Source organism: Zosterops lateralis (assembly GCF_965231275.1).
Source record: "Zosterops lateralis genome assembly, chromosome: Z".
NCBI classification, from domain to species: domain Eukaryota; kingdom Metazoa; phylum Chordata; class Aves; order Passeriformes; family Zosteropidae; genus Zosterops; species Zosterops lateralis.
In genome coordinates, this window is record NC_139800.1 from 26,223,729 (window position 1) to 26,235,993 (window position 12,265).

The 12,265-nt window shown below is 36.1% G+C and overlaps 1 protein-coding gene across 5 annotated transcripts in view; it reads right to left on the minus strand.

The window, feature by feature from the left end:
* RIT2 (Ras like without CAAX 2) overlaps window positions 1-12,265 on the minus strand; it is a 182,728-nt gene that overhangs the window by 19,296 nt on the left and 151,167 nt on the right. Inside the window, exon 6 of one of the 5 annotated variants that reach the window (XM_083883561.1) lies at window positions 3,900-4,082. The exons of the other annotated variants lie outside the window; for them this stretch is intronic. The gene's annotated coding sequence lies outside the window, so the exon portion shown is untranslated. Of the gene's footprint in view, window positions 1-3,899; window positions 4,083-12,265 lie in introns of those variants that run through there. 5 annotated transcript variants of the gene reach the window in all.

The following is a 12,265-nucleotide window of genomic DNA, read 5'->3' on the forward strand; positions in this document are numbered from 1 at the left end:
AATATATAATATTTTCAGGCTTTAAAGTACAATTAACTAATCTGACCTCCTTCAGAGTACCATAAAGGCTCTACACTTTCATTTCTGCAGTTTCATCTCAGCACCTTGAAAAGAAGGAAGAAGATTTGAAGTTTCTAGGGTGTCACGCTGAAGTGGTCAAGTACTGCAGAAAAGTCTGAGCCTCTTCTAAAGTACGAATGGGCTTCAGCTGCAATTTAATTCAGCTTCCAGGTATTGCTCCTTGCTTCAATGCTGGATGTAGCAAAGATTTTGCCCATGTCTCTATTTTCCCTGGGGAATTTAAATTCAGAAAGCAAGCCATCACTGAACCTTCTGTTTAATAAAGCAAGCAGACTGAGCTCTTTAAAGTATCTCTCAGCAATAAGTGTCCTGCAGGCCTCATCCCCAGGATGATGATATCATATTTTATTAAATGAAAAATGAGCTCTTTTTTTTTTTTTTACTCATTCTCATTCAATATAGTATGATATAGAAGTTGTTCTAGCAGTCAAAACAGTCCTTTTCCAGAGTAGGACTGGAAAACTGAAGTAAGGACAACTTAATTCCAAACCAAAGCACAATGTGAAAATGGGTAAATCTCTTATTTCTGTAGAGTCTGGAGTCTATATGAGTGTTAGGCTGGATTTCATACTCCATAACAGGACACAGCCTAGAGATTGGACAACTTGATCTGCAGAGGCCAGAGAAAAGAAAGATAAGCAAGAACATGATACAGAGAGAGAAGTGTCCGCTTAATTCACAGAAAAATGTCTATATGAAGGCAGAGAATTAAAAAAAAAAGTTTTCCTTACTCTTTGTGGAGTGCCCCACCTGCTTCCATATTGTTTTAAATTAATTTGCAGCTGTGTTCTATGAACAGTGTTGTGTGAGATTAAGATCTCTTTAGCTGAGTCACTTGTTGGCACATACCCCTTTGGGTTTTTCTAGTGCACATGTATGATTTTGTTCTCTGAGCTGCTGCCTTTGGTCTTGGCTAAATTCCTCCTTTTCTCTGGAGCATGAATGAAGAAAGCACAGGAGGAGCAGTGGTGATTGACTCTCCTTTGTCACCTAGGCCAGTATCTCCTCTGTGGCAGTAGCCAGCTGATACCAGACAATAAATATGTTGGCTGCATTACTGCACATTTTGCAAGCTGAGGGTTTTGTTGATTTTTCTATGTAATGTGCTATATGCATGTTGCTCCTGATGTGTATATTGGAGATTTTCTTCCTTTAGTCTCCTGCCCAAATTCTTCCCAACCATTGAGAGGTGGGAAAACAGCTTTCAGGTAATAAATGAATTCATTTTTCCCCAGCAAACAAAGTAATGACTGTGTTGTAAAATATCTGTCAACACACTCCCTCTGGCTGCTTGGTGAGCTGCTGCAGAGGACTTCATGAAATTGCTTGTACTGTGCAGTATCACCATTATGAAAAGCTTTCAAATTACAAGAATGGCAACATTTTATTGCTAATGTATGGCCACAAAAGTTACATCCTGTGACTATGTCAGGCAGCCCCTGAGGCAGGGAACAAACTGTGTTGACCGTTTATTGTCTTACGCAGACTGTCTGTCAGATACATAGTTTTTTTGAGAAATTACTTTCCCCATCTAAATCTATCTCAGTAAATAAAATAGATCAGAGACTATTATCTAACCCTAAATTTATATAGCTAAACTCACCCTGTACTCCAAAGAAAGGTCCTTTTGTCTATAATACCTCACCAAAATAGCCTATAGCCTTGCACTCCTTCAAATCTCCCATGGACATTATACTGAGAGTTGTTATTCTCATGCATCATTGTTTCTGTGTCTGTGGAATGCCTTGAATATTTGTAGCAGGTGTTTGGGTGTATTTATTGCAATTTGTCACTTTATTTGCTGCTCAGAATTGTTTTAGGGGAGAGGGGACAGAGGAGAACTGCAGACACTAGGATGGCTCGTGGTGAGCTGCAGACTCACTCATCAATCCAGGCAAGGTCTCTGAGAAGTTCTCAAGAGAGTCTTCCACTCAGGAGACCTTGTACAAGTAAGATTGCCTTAATTTATTATTATTGCTATCACTGTGGTTATTATTATTGCTCATTTATTTAGTTAAAAGCAGAGGCAGTCACTTTTGTGGAATTATATGTGGACATTATCAAAGACTTTGTTTCTGCCAGGGAAGTTTTTGTACCTGGTATCTGCAACTATGGAGCACATCCTTGGTTTTTTTTTTCTCCTCACTCCTGGTAGGTACTCTCAGGTGTTTACTCTGCCCAATACAGCCTCCTTACACAGTATTTTTGTTTTACCCCTACCTTCACTATAAAAGCAGGTGCTTAAAGCTTGTCGAGGAAGCTGCATTTTAAAGGAATGTGTATTTTACAACTATACTAGATTTGGTTGTTGCTACACAGATCCATCTAACATATGAGACTGAACAACCAATATCCAATAAAGCTGATAGAGTTATTATTTGTTGCTCTTTTACTACAGCAAAATGTTTCACAATGTGCGATATATCCTGATTCATATCCTGTCATTTATCATAAGACATCTTCTTCTTAGACCCTGTTAAGCAGAAAATAAACCTTTTTTTTTCCACTTTATGACAAGTGAAACATGATAAATAATAATGGGAGAAATAACTGTCAAGCAATTTACAAATGATACGTTTGAAAATATGGCACCTTGATGATTTCTCCTAGGAAGACATATGCTGCTGCAATACCATGATTCAGAAGATCATTTGCTTATTGGGAATAGAATGATGTGGATGGACAAATATCAGCTTAAAGCTCAAGTTCAAGCTTTCAACAGAAACACAGAATGATTTATGTTGAAGGGACCCCAGTGGTGCCATCTGATCTCACCTCCCTTCTGAAACAGAGCCACCCCAGAGCACAGGGCACAGGATTGTGTCCAGAGGGGTCTGAAATATCTCCAGTGAGGGAAACTCCACTCCCTCTCTGGACAATCTGTTCAGGGCTCAGTCACTGCCCAGGACAGAAGCTCTTTCTCATGTCCAGGTGGAACTTCCTGGGTTCAGTCCCTGCCTGTTCCTCTGGTGCCATTGCTGGGCCCCCGGAGCTGAGCCCGGGCCCTGCTCTGACCCTTCCTGCAGACAGGGACACACAGGGATGGGGTCCCCTCTCACCTGGGGCTCCTCTGGAGGCTGAACAGCCCCAGTCCCCTCACTCTTTCCTCATAAAGGAGATGCTTGAGACTCTTTATCATATTTGTAGCCCTGTGGACCCACTCCAGGAGTTCCCTGCCTCTCATGTCCCGAGGAGCCCAGACGTGGACGCAGCACTGCATGAGTCTAATGCCAAACACAATGTTAAAATCACAGTATTTAATATACCTGCTTGTGTTAGGTAGCCAAGAAAACTTACGCAGAGATGAGTTAGGAGGTGGCTGTGTGGTCTAAAGATTTTTGAAGGTCTCAGTAGGCAGAAGCCATACCAAATCCTGCTGAGCACCACGAAACTGCCTCTTTTCTGAGTGCATTTGCACTTACATTCTGGATGCCTAATAAAATTATGCAAGATTTTTCATTACCTAAATAATAAAAAAACTATTTCATATATTCATATTCAAATGAGTAAAATTATTTAAAAATGAAACATGAAGAATGTCAATAAAAATTCACATTTAGGCTCTGATTTGGATTATCTGGACAACATTCAGGTACTAGTACTCTTAAACAGGTAATTTGACTATACCTTAATACTGAATTGATTCTAAGAGCTCTTACAACATCATTATTACAAATTATTACAAATATGCAATCTTGTGTAATTTTTCAAACATGCTTATATACACACACTTTCAGGAGGAGGGAGAAAGGGAGAGAAAAGAAAGCTGAAAAGTAAGGCAATGAAAAAGTAACTAAACAGAAAGCAATTTGGGGCTTGCTGATATGTCGGAGGTGGTGATTTGTATCTGTTGATTGCTTCCACAGTATCCAAGCAGAGTACAAGAATTAGCTTCCTCTACCTTGTTTAGTGGTAATTTTTTAACCATGCTGAAGATAACTTGAGTTCCCCAAAGCACAAGATGATCCTGAAAATCTACCTTTACAAAAGAGCTCTGTAACCTGAAAGCACAAAAACAACATTAGAATCTTATTACAGACTTGGGACCACTTTAGGGTCTAACGTTTTTATACCAATTCTTTTCTCTGCAGGATAACAGAAAACTAAAAAAAGTATTATCTATCGTTTTCAAGATTGTGGCACTGCAGAAAGGAGAAAAATAATACCTCAGCAAAAATGTAGCTGTATCTTTGTAAGAAAGTAAGAGTTCATGAAGGCTTCATTACCTATAATTTAATATATTGAATAAAAAAGGCTTAGATGATGACAAAAAAAAACCCTAATTACAATTTATGGATCTTCACTCTGGTATTTAAGTATTTAAATCTTAATGTGCTTCATTATTTCATTTTCCTCGGTCTTTCAGGAGACGTCATTTAACATTTTTCTCTTAAACTTCCATAAAGCATATTTCTGCTTTATGCATGCAAGGTTATTTCTGTGCTTTAGACCTGACCACGAATTCAGCCACAGAGAATTTCTAAGATATAGAATACTTAGAATAATTTCAACTAGGGTCCCTATATTGAGAATACCCTTAATCCAGAATACATACAAATGCAAAGGTCGGTTTTGATCCAATGAACTTTAAGGACTTTAGTAATTTAATGGAGTGATCAGTTCTGGCTGCCTGTATAGCCAGGAACAGAACAGTCAGTTCACCTTAAGCCTGAATTTTTCTTTTAAAGACCAGGCTACCCTTGTACAGGCTTGTAAGCCACAGTGACCTCATTCTTAATTGCATATTAATTAATACTAATTAATTAATTAATTAACTTGCTAATTACCTAAGAAATTATCTAATCTAAGCTGAAGTTCACCTCTATTTATATCTTTACGAATACTCATAAAAATAACAACTGTCATAATGTTGTATCATGAAATATCAAATCAAATTTCTTCATCTGGGTGCAAATAATGGGTTTTGCATTTCTCAGGTTATTGTATCTGAAAATGAGGTTTCCACTCACAATGCTGAAATATATCTAATTAAGTAAAAGAGGAGCATGGAAGGGAACGCAAGGGAAGGGCAAAAGGGAAAAAGAGGGAAAAATGAAAGAAAGAAAAAAGAAGAAAGGAAAAAAAAGGAAAAGAAAAGGAGAGAATAGATACTTTTAAGATAGTTTTGGGGTTTTTTTACCAAATATTTTTAATATCTTTATATGTCCTGCTCAGAAATTCATATTGAAAACCAAAATATTACTTTCTTTGTTTTTATAGATCAAATGTTCCTTTTTCTTTTATAATTAGCACTTAATATGCTTCATCCAACATCCAGTCCTAGGAAAAAGGGAAGAAGTCTCGTAATATTTCTGAAAAAAGAAACACAAATACACTTCTGTGGCTATTTAAATAATGGAAAAAGTTAAAATAACATATGCAATAGTCTTGACCTGTATCAGAATATATTAGACTAGAAGTTTACTAGAAATGTTCTTTGCAGTTTTACTGCAGATTCTTCTTCCAAATGAAACAGGTTTTAAATTTATTCTACTGATCTTCTGGGATGAACTTTTATTGTGATGCTGTTCTACATCCATAAAATTGCACAAACACATCCTTATTGCCCCTTTGAAGTTAGATTCCTATTGATCCGCTCATATTTATGCTTCTGCCACACACATTCATAGTTTTCACATGTATGGGAACCATTGCTAACTTTTAAGTTTTTTCTGACATGGTTGTTACCAAAAGCAAATATAGAACCTAAACTTGATAGAATTTCCACTTGGTTGTTACCAATCCACTTGGTAAGGATTTTGCATGGGTTTTACATAAAGAATTAATATAGGATTCTTAGCTTATCATCTTAGCAATATTGTTCTAAAATAAATTGAAATTACAGCATTACCTGGAGTGATGGAAGAAAAAAATTGTCCAAGTTGCTACCTTGAAAAACCTGACAATTGAAAAACTAGATTTCTTATACTTTTGGCTGCACCTGAACACATTAGTTATTTATCTGCATCTGAAGAAATTCTGGTTAAGGACAAGATGAAATGGACTTGATGATATTGCAGGTCTTTTTCAACTTTAGTGAGTCTGTGATTCTATGATTCTTTACTGTGAGGGTGATCAGACAGTGGAAAAAATTGCCCAGAAAAGTTGTATATTCTCTGTCCTTAGAGGTATTCAAAACTGGACAAAACCCTGAGCATCCCGCCACAGTTGACTCTGCTTTGAATGTAGATATTAGTCTTGATGATCTTTAGAGGTTCCTACAAGCCCTAAATAGTGACACTATGACTCTATGAATAAAATAAATTAATTAAATTAGACACCTGTTCAGAATGAAACACATTCTATAATACCTCTTCACACTGTTTGGAACAATTCCATATACCTGAAATAGTAGGTCATTGCCAGAATAACTTGCCGAAGAAAAGGTTTTGTACTTTATTTTTTATTCCAGCTAAAAACAATGTGCTCCAGTTGTATCTGGACACAGAAAAGCCAAATGATTTTTCCACAGTGGCAACAAGATTCAAGCCTCTTATGCTATGATGATCCCCATGTTCTGTTTTATTTATATGGAGATGTTTTTATGAAGTAAATATGTCATGAATCTGAAGACACAGGATAAATACATGCAGAACCAGAGACTGGTATATATTTGATGAAAACAACTTTTTAAGTCTCCAGGTAGATTTGAAATCCAAATCCCAGAGAGCATACTGCTGAAGTGCTGTACTGGAAATTTACAGTCTGGAATTATTCATAATCTTTGAAGAATGTAAAATTAGGAATGGGCCACATGCAAAGAGTAAAACTAATCTAGTGTGAACAAAGAGATGAATTTTTGGGTTCACAAGATAAGAGGAAATCTCCCATTAATCTTGTTAATTTACTGCACTAGCAAGTGTTATGCATCTTGGTTCATTTCTACAGGGATTACAGGGATGTATGGCTCCAGCAGTTCCAGTTTTATTTGCTTGTATAAAACAAAAGCATGGCTCAGATACAAACAGTGGCTTAAATATGGCAGTCACACAAATGCACAAGGTAGAGAAGATAGTCTGCTTTTCAGCAATGTATGCACAAAATCCAAAAGAAAATCCCAGGGACCTCAATCTGAATAGGATAAGAATGTATCAAAATATGTTGTCTTTGAAATTAAAATGTGTTTGTTTCATTTCCTCATGGCTGTGATTACTTAGGAAGAGTTAACAGCAATGTTCAGCTGCACAACTTGCCTGAGTTTTCCACCCAGTTCTTGCCAGCACTGTTTGTAAACACAAACCAAAGTCCTTTCCTTTGAGAATTTACATAAAATTATGTCCTGAGGAGTCAAACAGAAAGTGAGATGAAGAAAACACTGAAGTAAATGTACACAAGGCATTGAAATTTCCAGAGGTCTATTGCATAACCTTTCCTGTTCGTTTCAGCATTATCACTGACAGAGAAAATACTGAGATGAACAAAAAATGTTCATTAAATAAGAATATACTTGTTATTGCTTCACTTTTAGGTAATTCACTTCTCTCTGTGCATTCTGTGAGTAATGACACTCTATCTCAATCAATTCTGAAACCTTTCTTCTCTTACGTATGCCTTTGGAGTTCAATCCCTAAAACTGTCTTTACCCTTTCTTTTTCATAAATGAGAGATATACACTAGTCCTATTTTCTAGAAGTGACATTTTTCTTGTCATTTTTTTTTTCATGAGGCAATGCAAAACTGCCAGGATATTACAAGAATAGATTAAAGCGTCATTTTATAAAGTTTCCATTGTTTAATTTTTTTTAAGTACTCATGAGGTACCTCCTACCATATTAGCTAAATATATTAAAAAAAAAAAAAAGTTATAAACTATTTTTAGAACTGTGTATAGTGTAGTCAGTTGTCAAATTAAGCAAAAGAAAACATATTCCTCCCATAAAAACAAAAGAAAAAAAGGATTGAAATGTGTCTTGGTCAGTGTCCAAATACATGGATGTTTAGCTGTTAAAACTGTATCTTTTTCTTATTATTTCCCTCCCTATATATTTTTTGTGCACCTAAGAGTTTTAATTTTCTGTTGTCAGTGCTCCGTCTGGCACTGAATCTGGTGCCTGAGGTTATATACTCATGGATGAACATGCATGGTGATGGAAGATACTGACATAAGTTGTGTGGTTCCAAGAGTAAATTTCAAATCCAAATACATGATTTTATTGAAGAACTTCACTTTCTGGCACCAGGTATCTGCTAAGAATATTCATTTACCGAACTTAAGTACTGTAGAAGCATCCGTGACTTACAGGGACAAGGTATTCTGCAAACCTGAGATATTCTAGAATATGTGGTTTTATTGCAAGGGTCGTGGGTAGAAAGGGCCTTCCATTCAGCCACCAGCCTCGGCTGAAGGGAAGTCCCAGAGAGAGAACGAGAGAGAGAACAAGAGGGTAAGCTGGCAAGAAGAGGGGAGAGAGCTAGAGAAACGTGGCAGGGGTCAGAGTGCAGGGGGAAGAGAGAAGAGAAGAGCAGAGAGGGGAAAACCAAGAGAGCAGGGACCAGAGCGTGAAGAGAGAGGAGAAGCCAAGAGCAGGGAAAGGAGAGAAGAGAAGAGAGCTAAGAGAGCGAGGTCCAGGTTACAATACATTATATCTTCTTTTGTGATGAATATTCTAATTTACAGTGACCAACCAATACAAGACACACAACCCTATAGAATCTACATACAGCCTATAAGAACTACTACATTACCATGTGTTATATTTTAAACTCTAAAAACTACTCTTTAGACTTTTCTGTTTTGCTACACTGACCTTTGGATTCCTTAGCCAGCAGAAAGGCATTGTTCAATCAAAAGGGATTTTCCTTCAGCTGGCCAGGCTATTGTCTTCAGGTTTTACAGCAACTAAGACTTAGTATCCTACAACTCAAAGTACGCTTTCATTTCAATTACAGGTTTCATATTTTCAGAATCTTTTGCTAAGCAATCATATTTATAAGGTTTCTCTGATTCATCTTTCCCAACAAAGTACCTGAGTTTATGCTATTCCAATGATCACAACTTTGATGAAAACACAGACTGAGTAATTTCTCATTAAAATCAGTAGTTGTGACTCTCCTTCCATTTCCTGCGTTCTATTCCTCCTGATATTCTTTTTGTTCCTCTGTGAATGCTCCAAACCTTTATCTCTGCAGAAACCTCCCAAACCTTACAGCCCCTCTGTTTCTTATACTGTGACAGTTTTTCTACCCTGTGAAACCACAGGTTCCATTTTCTGATGTTTTACACTTACTATTGACTACTACCATTTGCATTATTCAGTCCAATTTAAGTGTTTGATGCACGTAGCCTGTCCTCGATTTGTCTGCTTGCAAACACATCCCAAGCAGAGTCATCATTTGTCATTGTATGCCAGCAATCTGCAGCCAGGAATTTGCAAGGCAAGGTTTGTTCCTGAATTGTTTGTCTCAGCAATTACACACTTTGAATTTAAGGAGTGTAATTTCTAACCTGCAGGAAAGAAATTGAGTTCCAGGAGGAAAAGTTCTGAGGGTCTTGGGCTAGGAATCTGCATTCTAGGTCTCTCTGTGATAAAAAAAGTTTTTGCTGTTCATATTTCTTCTTAGTCAAAATGGCAGGACTGAATTAATATTCTTTTTACTGACTCTTACTTGACATAAATGATCAGCAATTTTTATTTTAACAGTGTCAAGAAAATGACCAAAAATTACAGTGCCTCTTTTTTTTGCTTTTCTATTGACTAAATGTAGGAAAATAAAACTTCTTACTCTTTGAACATTTATTTTTCCTCTTTGGCCTTAAGAGAATAACCATTTAAAAATCAACACCTTAAAAACTTTCAAAGCCTGAAAGTGGAATTTGAATTCCTGAGCTGCAAAAGCATCCACCTGGAGTTGAACACATGGCTATTAATTTCCTATAAAGAAAATCTCTCTGGGAAACATTTAGATATGATTATTTAGAAATAATTATTTCCAAGCAATGGTATAACACTCTCTGTTGAGTTTTCTCCTCCTTTTATAAGGACACACTGTGGAAAGCAAATATCTATCAAAACAAACAAACAAATCAGTAAATAAAATCACCTGGGAAAAAATGCAAACAAAAGAAAACACATCACCTTATTGAAATGTCTAAAAATTGAAATTGCTTTAAAAACTATTCCAGTAAAACAATTCACAGTATCATTTTGTTGCAGAACTCAAGGTCAACCTTGAACATCTGAAGTCATGATGTTTCTGCATACATTAATTAACCTTTAAAATAAACTCATCACACAGCTTCAATTAACACTTACTGCCATGAATATTTTTGAGTCACATAATTTAGGAACTATTTGTCATGGTGGGATTCTTCTGATCAAATGCTCAAATGTGGAACTAAACAGTAATGTTAGTTTTAGAAGGTTCTGTGTGTAATAAAAGAGGGGAAATCAGCCCTTTTAGGATGGGTTTGTTCTCATCATAAAATAATTGTCCAAATCAGTTAAAGAAGTGAACTTGTAATACTATCTTTTTTTGTCAGTCAAATACGTAAAAAAATTCCCCCTTAACCTTTTAAGTCTCCAAGTTATAAGTAAGATGATTTGCAGCCCTTGGTTGTACAGAATTCTTGATTATTTAACTCATGCCTCTGCAAGCAGATTTAAATCATCATCCCAATTTTCCCTTCTTAATTGTACAGTGCATCCTTTATGGCACTGCTTTGAACTGCTGTTCAAAGCCTTGTTCAGGTCCTCTATTTTTAAAAGTTTTTAATTTATTTTCTTAGAAATGCTAAATAACTAACATTTCCAAAAAATTAGAAACTTTCCTTCTGTACACAAGGGAGGTACACTTTGGCATGAAACCTGCAGTGAAAATTAATACATTGATGTACACATGTCGACCAGAGCATGCAAAAAAACATTTATTTTCTTTGTTCTATATCATACTGTAGATAAAAACAACCTGTATTTGATGGTCACACACTTGTGCACAGACCTACATATATTTCTTTTTCTCTCCATTTTTTTAAATATAAAGGCACTTAGAAGAACAATCAGATATTCTTAACAGGGAAAAAAAAGGAGATTTTAGTTTTACAATGCTATTAGCTCCTCAGATGAACTTCTAAAGTAATCTAGGATAGACATGTTCATTAGAGTCTCATTACTTGGCTGGGTAATTGCTGTTCGTATCAGAAACACAAATCACAAGAAAAGCTTATTAAAACAACCTATTAAAAATCTCAGACAGACAGACTGCTCTGAAGTATCTGCCACTAAGTCAGGTAAGTAGTCCCGAGGAAATTGCAAAATTGGAAAACCTCGTTAAGGGTATTTTGTTGCCTTTCTGCTTTTAAGAATAGAGCTTTTTCTTCCCCTACTATTGTCTGTTTATGAATACCTTATCCCATATAGTGTGCAGTGAGTCAAAAAATAGGATATCTATCATTTCTTATGGCAGATAATTTCATACACTAATAGACTTTGGTGCTAGGAACTTTATTCGTGCTGTTTAATCTTTACTTTTCTTGGCTTAATCCTCTCACTTATTAACTCTTTTTACTCTCATCTATCTGCCCACTTTAAATGATCATCCATTGTCACAGCTGGGCATGGCACATCACCTGTCCTCCTGCTGACCTAACCCTTTCTCTGCCCTTATCCTCTTAAAGGTCCATATTTAACAAGTTTAGTTCTGATCCAACAAAGCAGATAGACACTGATAAATATTTAGAGACACTCCTTATATTCCTTAATAGTAAGGTGATGTTAAGTATTGTGATATTTTGTTCTATATATTTATAAATTATTGTGTTTAATTAATTAATGGAAATAATTTTGTCTGCCTCTCATCATTAAAGTACTAAAAGGTGTCAGTAATCACAACCAACAACCCCCCTATCCACTATTCCCCATCACCACTCCAACACTTTAATGTGTGAAGAGGTCACCTGGAATATGTGAAATCAAACTTTTAATTCAAAAATCCACAACACCTGCCCAGAAAATACCAGAGGGACATTCTCTCCTTTTTTACTTCACAGGTTTAGTGCATCATAGCAACATTTATATGCAATGTAATGATTTTGCAGTCAAACTTATAAATATACCACTGTTGACAGCTTTTAAATGTTTCATCAGTTGCATACTAAGATGATGTGGAAGGACACATTTGGTAAATATTTGATGAATGTCATCAAGGGCAGAACAACATTTCAAAGAGCTTTAAAATTAGTAAAAGA